Consider the following 9,975-nt stretch of genomic DNA (forward strand, 5'->3'; position numbering starts at 1 on the left):
ACTGAGACTTTGGGGAAGTTAAGAATTTCCCACGGAGACATTGGTGCCAGTGGTGGGGCTGGGAGTCACACTCGCAACTGTTGGAGAGCTCCTAAGCCTCCACCCTGAACCACCACTATATTGTCTGCATTTAGACAGTCATCAAATTAGAGTCAGATTATTTGAGCAAAGTTTATTTGTAAGTAATTTGCTTGGCTCTTGGAATGTTTTTTCCATACAAATTTGATCCATGGTAACTGGGTCTCCACCAGCCCACAGACACGTTTAAAGCAAAATGTACAAGAAATGCCATTTATATACTACCAAAAAGACAAAAATCTAAGGCTTCTGCCAAGCTAGTGATTTAAAACAACAGCCAGCCAGGTGCGGTGGCACATGCTTGTCATCCCAGCACTTTGAGAGGCCAAGGCAGTCGGATCACCTGAGCCTAGGGCTTTGAGACCAGCCTCGGCAACATGGTGAAACCCTATCTCTACAAAAAACACAAAACTTAGCACTGTGTGGTAGTGCACACCTGTAGTCCCAGCCACTTGGGAGGCTGAGATGGGAGGATTGCTTGAGCTTAGGACTTTGTGGCTGCCGTGAGCTATGATCATGGCACTGTATTCCAGCCAGGGCAACAGAGAGAAGCCCCAACTCAATAAAAATAAAAATAAAATAGTGTTACATTCAAAGAGCCTAGAAGAGCACCCAGCACATATCAGCTGATTACAATATGCCAGGCGCTAGTTTAAGTATTTTACATGTATTAACTAATTTTCAATAAAATGTTCTGTTTATCTCAAAATTGCATTTATGAGTCAAAAAAATTCCCCAATCATGGCCAGTGAATGACTTGATTCAAGCAGGATGTCAGAGGAAAGGAAAGGGGATCCGACGTTTGAAGTAAATTAGATGGGATAAAGAAACAGGAGTTTCAGACCCAAATATTTACACAAATACCCCAAGGCTTCTCCTACTCACTTTCTTATCAACATTTAATCAAGTTCTAGCATTCAATAACATGTTTTAAAGCTTCTTGCTTAAGAATATTCTTGCTTCGCTGTTTTTGTTTGGGCTGATTTGGCTTGGGGTGTTGTTGTTTTTGAGATATGGTCTCACTCTGTCACCCAGGCTGGAGTGCAGCTCACCCTTGGGACTGAAGTGATCCTCCCACCTCAGCTTCCTGAATAGCTGGAATTACAGGTGCGCACCACCAAATTGGGCTAATTTTTTTTGTATTTTTTCTATAGATGGTGTCTCGCTATGTTGCCCAGGCTGGTCTTGAACTCCTGAGCTCAAGTGATCCACCCACCTCAGCCTCCCAAAGTGCTGGGATGACAGGCATGAGCCACCTCACCTGGCCCCATATTAACTCTTTTAATCTCTATAACAATCCTATTGCTGCTTCTGGCTTATATTGGGGAATAGGGGACCAGAGACACAGTAACTGAAATTGATGGCAGAGCCAGTGTCCAAACCTATACTTTTAGTTCCTTTAAATGGGAATACAGGAACGAATGAATGTGTGTATATCCATATTGCAAGGCCATCTTGGCTTAGCCTTGGTGTTCAGTTGTTTAGTCAAACACAAGTCTAGGAGTTGCCCTGTAGGAAGGTTTTAGATGTGATTAGCATGTAAATTAGCAGACTTTGAGTAAAGCCGGTAACGATGAGGGTGGGCCTCCTCCAATTAGTTGAAGGCCTCAAGAGCAAAAACTGGGGTTCCCCCATGAAAGAATTCTGCCTTTAGACTGGAGCACAGAAATTCCGCCTGGGTTTCCAGCCTTTGGACTCAAGGCTGCAATATCAACTCTTATCTGAATTTTCAACATGCCAACCTGCATGGTAGATTTCAAATTTGCCAGCCCCAACAAGCATGGCAGCCAATTCCTTAAAATCTCTTTCTGTCTTCTTTTTCCAAAGACGGATGGATGGATGGATAGATAATAGATAGATAGATAGATAGATAGATAGATAGATAGATAGGAATATATACATACATATATATATATATATATATATGGGAAAAGCTAGGTAGATAGATGGATAGATCATTTGGCCTATTTCTCTGGAGAACCCTGCCTAATACAATGTGACAAAGATTGCCCATGATCAGCAGTAAAGCTGTGAGAGTGAAGGACAGAGGTGAAAGGAAAGCTTGCCTCCCACAGAGGATGGGGGTGGGGTGGCAGGGTCAATGTCAGCTCATGCTGCACTTGGGGCCAGTAACCAGTTAGAAATGCTAAACCTAGGGGTGCTGGAGATGAGGAGGGTCCCTTCAGACTGGAGCACTGGGGTTTGGGTGGGTGGAGGGTGGGGATATGCAATACACAAGTCAAAAATATTAAAGAGGCCGGGCGCGGTGGCTCACGCCTGTAATCCCAGCACTTTCGGAGGCCGAGGCGGGCAAATCATGGGGTCAGGAGATCGAGACCATCCTGGCCAACATGGTGAAACCCCGTCTCTACCAAAAATACAAAAATTAGCTGGACGTGGTAGCACATGCCTGTATTCCCAGCTACTCGGGAGGCTGAGGCAGGAGAATCACTTGAACCAGGTAGTTGGAGGTTGCAGTGAGCTGAGATCACGCCACTGCACTCCAGCCTGGCAACAGAGCGAGACTCCATCTCAAAAAAAAAAAAAAAAAATTAAAGAAACATTAGCATTCACAATCCAGGGAGTCCCTTCCACAGGTCTATCAAACCTTCAGGCACGAGTCAGTCAATTCCTTTATGACCATCATCTTTATTCCTATCTTAATGATTTTTGTCAGCTCTTTTGAGATATAACTTATGGACAATAACATTCACCAATCTAAGCAAACAATTTGGTGAGTTCTGCCAAATGCATGCAGTCCTGCTGCCATCCCTACCATCATAATATGGAATATTCCAGCAGCCAAAAAAGTTCCCTCGGACCCCTCTGCCACCAATCCCCTCCTGCAAGGCCCTGGCAACCACTCTGCTTTCTATCACTGTAGTTTTCCTTTTTAAAGAATTTTATGTAAGTGGAATCATACAGTCGGTCGTCTTTCGCATGTAGCTTCTTTCACTTAGCGTTGTATTTTGGAGGGTGATCCGTATGATTACGTGTATCAACAACTCCTTCCTTCAGTTTGCTGCATAGTGTTCCTTTTTATGGATAAGCCAAATTTGGGTTCCATTTACCAATGGGACTTTTGGATTTTTTCCAGTTTCTGTCTATTATGAATAAAGTTGCTGTGAATACTCAAGTTCTGGACATACGTTTTCATTTCTTTTGGGTGAATAGCCAGGAATGAGATTGCTGGACCACACGGTCATTGTATATTTAATGTTATAAGAACATGCCAAACTGTTTTCCAAAGCAGCTATGTATGATTTTTAACTTACAACAGGAGAAAGTAGGTCAAGAAGCCCAAACATTTTTTGCAGTTGTTTAAGATCTACAGGAAAAGGGCTTAAAGGAGGAAAAGTAGTTAGGGATTCGAAGTGGCTTCCACATCTATGTGCTGTTCTTTTCCATGAACACAAATCAAAAATATTAAAGAAAAATAATTTTGATTTTAACTTAAGAGTTTATCATATTTTAACTTCTTCAAGTTAACATAATGTGGGACAAATATGACTATTCTCTGACCTCATATTCACGTGCACCAGAAAAAAATGCATTTTAAAAACGTTATTTAGATCAAATTAATTTTGGCTAGGTGCCCACCTTCCCCGGGCTGGAGGGAAACCATCTCAGCCATTTTTAGGGTTCTCGTCTTATCTCCAGAGAAGTGAGATGGTGCCGGGGCCAAAACAAAGAAAGGGGTCCTGCAGTGGACAGTCACTGGCACATCTGGGCTCTCAGCCTTCCAGTCCTTAGGTCACTCATCTGTGCTAGAGTCACTAAGGTGTTTCTGCCCATCTTAAGGGACTGATGACAACAGGCTCCTGTTGGTCTCTGTGGTTCCAAATATCCAGCATCCCCGACACTCCAGTGAGATCCCGGGGCACAGGAATGCTAGGTAAGGCAGGGGACCTGCAACCAGATCCCTTCTGAGGCTTTGTTTGCCACCCTGAGTGCAGGATACAGTTCCCAAACATGTGTAAATAAAAACCAGGGAGGCGGGGTGCGGTGGCTAATGCTTGTAATCCCAGCACTTTGGAAGGCAGAGGTGGGTGGACCACCTGAGGTCAGGAGTTTGAGACCAACCTGGCCAACATGGTGAGACCCATCTCTACTAAAATTACAAAAATCAGCTGGGCGTGGTGGCTCGTGCCTGTAATCCCAGCTACTTCGGAGACTGAGGCACAAGAATCGCTTGAACCTGGAAGACAGAGGCTGCAGTGAGCCAAGATCACACCACTGCACACCAGCCTGGGTGACAGAGCAAGACTCTGTCTCAGAAAAAAAAAAAAAAAAAGCAGGAAAAGAGGCCTTGGAGATGACTCCCCTTTTCCAGCCAAGTAACCTGGAAACATAAATGAACACTACACAAAGTATCCTGCCAATATGTTTGTAACATGGCTTAAAATATTAATGTAATGTTTTTGAAAGACAAAATGAACACATACAACTACTAGAAATATTGATACCAAATGGAAAAGGATTAACTGTCAACTCTTATTCTACCTGCCAGTGATGACCATACCGTTCAGAAGACCCTTTAGTTCCCTGAATGCCCTTCAAATTACTCACCCAGAGTAACAGAGTTCACAGCCTGGGCCTGGTTGAAGCTGAGAAGAGAACGTGAAGACCAAATGAAGCCACTCCTAGAGAGAAGAGTCATCTCTGGCTGAAACAGTGACCTGGGGTGGGCTTCCGGCTCTTCTCCTCTCTAGACACGTCCTTTGATCTTAGATTTTCAGACTTTTCATGCAACAGAGAGACTAGAAGGTAGACTTGGGTGGAGACGTTGAGAGAGCTTTGAGAGAAGAAACTGCAGGGATATATATGACGCAGGTGCCTAATGTATTGCAGGTGGCCAATCCTCCGCACAGTCAGGGTAACGATTATCACCTGTGCTTGCCATAACGCCTCAGTGGGCAGTCACGAGATACCTCCACCAAGCACTTGCAGATTGATGGCAATGAAACCCCACTGGTCAAGGTGGCTTTCAAGGGGCCTGCATGCCATGAGCTGGCCTATCTGACTCCATTCAAATTCTCATGGCCTGGGACTCCTCACCTCCAATATGCCAGATCCAGTGACAGTATTAGATCCTCAGAGCGTGGAATCAGTCCACAGTTCTAGTCACAGCAGATGGATTCTTCTTCGTGGTGCACCCACTTCTCTTGGCTCTGGGACCTCACCTGGCTTTTCTCGTTTATCTCTGGTCACTCCTCTTTGCTAGCCCTAATTCTGCACTTGATCTTCAAATGGCAGCGTCCCGCACAGCTCAGCCCTCTCCTCCACAGTCAGTCATGCATGGCAGCCTCCTGGGGCGCCTGTTTTAGGTACGCCTCCTTCCTCAGTAGCCCCTCTCTCTTCTTCTTCGTCTCTGCATTTGGAAGTCATTTGTGCAATTTGCTGGGATTTCATTGACTCATTTCTCCCAGGTAGTGTTTCTGTGGAGGGTGGAGTTAGGAGCTGCTGGAAACTAGATGCTGCTGTCTGGATTTTCCTTTCCTGCCTGTAATTGTAAACCAGCCCTTCCCTTCACCTTACTGCTGCTGATGGGTATTTGCTGACTGTTAACACTGTTAGGTTTTGGGGAGACGAAGGTTTTGAGATTGGACTTCCCTTTGTTGATTTTAATCAGAAGTCAGGGACCCAATGAATATGTTTTCTTTATATTAAAATTTTTTATTAAAAGAAGTATATGGCCAGACAAGTTGACTCACTCCTGTAATCCCAAAACTTCAGGAGGCCAAGGTGGGAGGATGGCTTAAGGGCAGGAATTCCAGACCAGACTAAGCAATACTGTAGGACCCTCATCTCTACAAAAAATGTAAAACTTAGTCTGGCATAGTGGGGTACGCCTGTGGTCCCATCTACTGAGGACGCTGACATGGGAAGGTCACTTGAGCCTGAAAGCTTGAGGTTGCAGTGAGCCACGATCGCTCTACTGCACTCCACCTTCCTTCCATGAGATAGAGTAAGACCCTATCTCATGGAAGGAAGGAATGGAAGGAGGGAAAGAAGGAAAGAGGGAAGGAGGGAGGGAAGGAAGGAAGGTAGGAAGGAGAGAAAGAAATAGCCAAAGAGAGAGAGAAAAAGAAAGGAAGGAAGAAAAAATAATAAAACTTAAAAGGGATTTCTGCAGTAACACATAAAACAGTCTTATCTATAAATTTCCTTCCTGGATCTTATCATCTCTTGTGATTATATATTTATTTGAGGAATAATATTTAAAAATTTTACCCCATTCTTTGAAAAGTCTCTGAAGGGAAAGACTGTATCTGCATTGTGGCCTCAGTCACTAGCAAAATGCCTGACATATGATAGATGTATATAAAGTATTTCTTGTGGTGAATGAGTGAGTTTGTCAGTCAGTCAGTCAGTCAAGTAGTTAATCTACTTCTAGGACCAGGTTATTCCCTCTCATTCATAGTATTATAGTCAGTTATGCACCCCCCACATTGGGGTGTGTGTGTGCGTGTGTAGTTGGCATTAACAGCCAATGCTATTTGAGTAAAATGTATTTGTGATATGCCTGATACTCTGCTACAAATCAAAGTGATTGGATTCAAAGTGTGAATCCTTTATATGCCTTTGTCCCCAGCCAGCTTGAAGGCCTGAAGCAACAGTAGCTGGTGAGTGCCAGGTCAAAAGTATAGGCCAAAATGTGGTCTGTCCATACAATGGAATATGATTCAGCCTTAAAAAGGCAAGCAATTCTGACCCACACTACAACATGGATTAACATTAAGAACATTATGCCCAGTCAAATAAGCCAGGAGTGAAAGGACAAATACTGTATGATTCCATTTATATGAAGTACCCAGAGTTGTCAGATTCAGAGAAAGGGAAGTAGATTGCAGGTTGCCAGGGGTGAGGGAGCCAGCAGGGGGAGTTAGCAGGGAGTTAGTGTTGAATGGGTATCCGGTCTCAGTTTGGGAAGATGAAAAAAGCCCTGGTGGACGGATGGTTGTGATGGTTGCACAGGAGCATGATGTATTTAATGCCACTGAACTGTACACCTAAAACTGGTTTCTGTTGTGCGTCTTTTATCAAATTTTTTAAACTTAAAAAAAAGTATAGGCCAAGGGCTGTGGGAGCTCAGAGGAAACATCTGAGGGAATTCTGATGCCAGCTACTAAGATAATGTATTTTTTTAAATCTCTAGTATAGCGTATTAACTGAGATCATATGGGAGGGAGGGGTAGTTTTCATGAATTTGATGACAAAATTGGTAAAACTAATAAGAGAAGAGAAATGCATTTCTCAAAGTGTTTCTCCTGTGTAAAGATGTTTGGAATCTCATCGTGAGTAGGCTTGGGCACTGATGCGGTTTGGCTATGTCCCCACCCAAATCTCATCTTGAATTCCCACTTGTTATGGAAGGGACCCAGTAGGAGGTAACTGAATTATAGAGGCAAGTCTTTCCTGTGCTATTCTCGGGATAGTGAATAAGTCTCATGAGACCTGACGGTTTTATACAGAGGAGTTTCCCTGCACAAGCTCTCTTTGCCTGCTGCCATGCATGTAAGACGTGACCTGCTCCTCCTTGCCTTCCGCCATGATTGTGAGACCTCCCCAGTCACGTGGAATTGTAAGTCCATCAAACCTTTTTCTTTTGTAGATTCCCCAGTCTCGGGTATGTCTTTATCAGCACCATGAAAATGGACTAATACAGGCATCGTCTCTGAATAGCAGTCTCAAATTCTGACCTTGATTTTGCATCACCCTGACTGCATAGACCACTGTTTCCAAGTCAACCTGAACACAATGCCTACCATACATCCCCGACTATTCACTTATGGAGAGATTTGCCAGGTAGAGTAGAGCTGTTCAACTACATTTGCTGCTTCCAAATTACAGTATTTTCCCATTAAAAAAAAAAGCCAATTTCATGTTACATTGTCAATTCCAATATGTGCTTAACCGCACAATGACCTCAAGCATCCCAAGTGTTCCAGGAGGATGGAAAACATTCACCTGCACATATGAATATGGCCCTGAGCCAAAAGAAAATGCTGAGTCAGGGGTTCTCAAGGAGAGGTGGAGGCAGGCCTATAGATCCCTTCCTTTTTTTTTGAGACAGAGTCTCACTCTGTAGCCCAGGCTGGAGCGTAATGGCATGATCTCAGCTCACTGAAACCTCAGCCTCCCGGATCCCCATTCAAGCAATTCTCCTGCCTCAGCCTTCCGAGTACCTGGGATTATGGACACACACCACCATGCCCAGCTAACTTTTGTATTTTTAGTAGAGACAGGGTTTCACCATGTTGGCCAGGCTGGTCTTGAACTCCTGACCTCGTGATCCTTCCGCCTTGGCCTTCCAAAGTGCTGGGATTATAGGCATAAGCCACCACGCCTGGACTTGTAGATCCCTTTCAGGAAAACCAGGCTTTGTGGAGGGGGAGGGGTTGTTATTTAAAATGATGTCCTCCAGAGCTTGATAAATAATAAATGATCCTTTTGTAGTTCATATACATGATGATTGGGTTTCAGCATGCACTTGTGAGATGTGCCTCCCTCCAATCTTGTTACCACATCTGCACATTACCCATCTGTGTGAAAAATAGACACATTATTATTACAAATGCTGCTCTTACCCATCGCCTCTTTTTGCCTGCCACTTTCTGGTCTACTCTTTTACCCTGACATATGAACTACTTATTTTTCCCACATGAGTGCAGTACAATGGACCACGGGGGTCAAACCCTGGTAAAGGAGCTCCCTGAACAGTATCTGCAGCCAGCATAGCACAGCCCATCCTAGGATGAGTCTCGCAATGAGAGAGCGAAACACTGTGAGAGCTGACTTGTTCCATCTGGTTACATAGTGTTCCATTTTAGCTCCTTTTAATGTTAAATGCTCATAAAATGCAACAAAAACTTCTCCTCTGAGACACTTGGTCTTTTTGAGAAACACAAAAGAAACAAAGGATTTACAACCTGATCATTCAATTTCTCTAGGCATGAAATCAATGTTATCACCTTTGCAGAACTGCAAGGCTCATTGATTTTTCTATCTTGATTTTAATGTCTCTAGGATGAAATCCGAGCATGTACTGTGTCTCCAAGACCACCTTTCACATTGGAAAAATCTTCTATTCACCTAAAAATGTTTGAAGGTTTGTTTCCCGCAGGTGAAACTCAGCTGCCTTTCTGTTGCCTTTTGTGGGGCAGCAGTGATGAAAGTGCTGAGCTAAGGGAGAGGAGAAGGCAGCAGGCTCCGAAGGCCTCAAGTTTCTGAAGCTTTGCACTCACTTGCCTGCTCTTAAATGATGCCCAAAGACTGACCAATCTCCCAGTATCGCAAAAATTACCAATGATCACATTTTTTTTTTTTTTTGAGAGATGACGTCTGGCTGTGTGGCCCTAAGCTGGTCTCAAATTCCTAGCCTCAAGCCATCCTCCTGTCTCAGCCTCCTGAGTAGCTGGGACTACAGGCACCAGCCATCATGGCTGGATCACATTCATGGCTGATTTAATGACTGCTTTATCAGCCACATTTGGTACACCTCTTTAGGTGGGACAGCAGACTCTGAGGAGATTTCTTGAAACTGTGTTTTAAAGTAGGTGATCCTGCTTCAAAGGATGCTTGACTGGCGGATGAGGAGTTGAGGTACCACCTTCAGTTATCTCACAGCCGATGGGTACCCCAGGACACTCATGATCCGGGATTCCCTGATGCTTGTTTTGTCGTGGTTCCCTCCAATTAGAGGTATAAGGGGTTTTGCTCCCTCCCTGTGAGAGTCATCCAGAGATTGGCTGTGCTGTGCTGGCCCACCTGTCACAACTCCAGGACGCCTGGAGATTGGAGGAAATGACTGTAATTCACTTGGCTAAAGCCAGTTGTCTCTAACAAATGCTTTTATCAGTACTTATGGGAATCCCATGGTCCTAATAACCCAGT

At 44.2% G+C, this 9,975-nt stretch overlaps 1 non-coding gene across 1 annotated transcript; it reads left to right on the forward strand.

Annotated features, from left to right (window-relative positions):
* Window positions 1-8,526: 8,526 nt before the first annotated feature.
* Window positions 8,527-8,630, forward strand: LOC118153389 (small nucleolar RNA U13). The gene has a single exon (XR_004742627.1). It is a non-coding gene; the product is annotated as a small nucleolar RNA U13 (small nucleolar RNA).
* Window positions 8,631-9,975: the final 1,345 nt, after the last annotated feature.

The sequence above is a fragment of the Callithrix jacchus genome, chromosome 4, assembly GCF_049354715.1.
Source record: "Callithrix jacchus isolate 240 chromosome 4, calJac240_pri, whole genome shotgun sequence".
Classification (NCBI taxonomy): domain Eukaryota; kingdom Metazoa; phylum Chordata; class Mammalia; order Primates; family Cebidae; genus Callithrix; species Callithrix jacchus.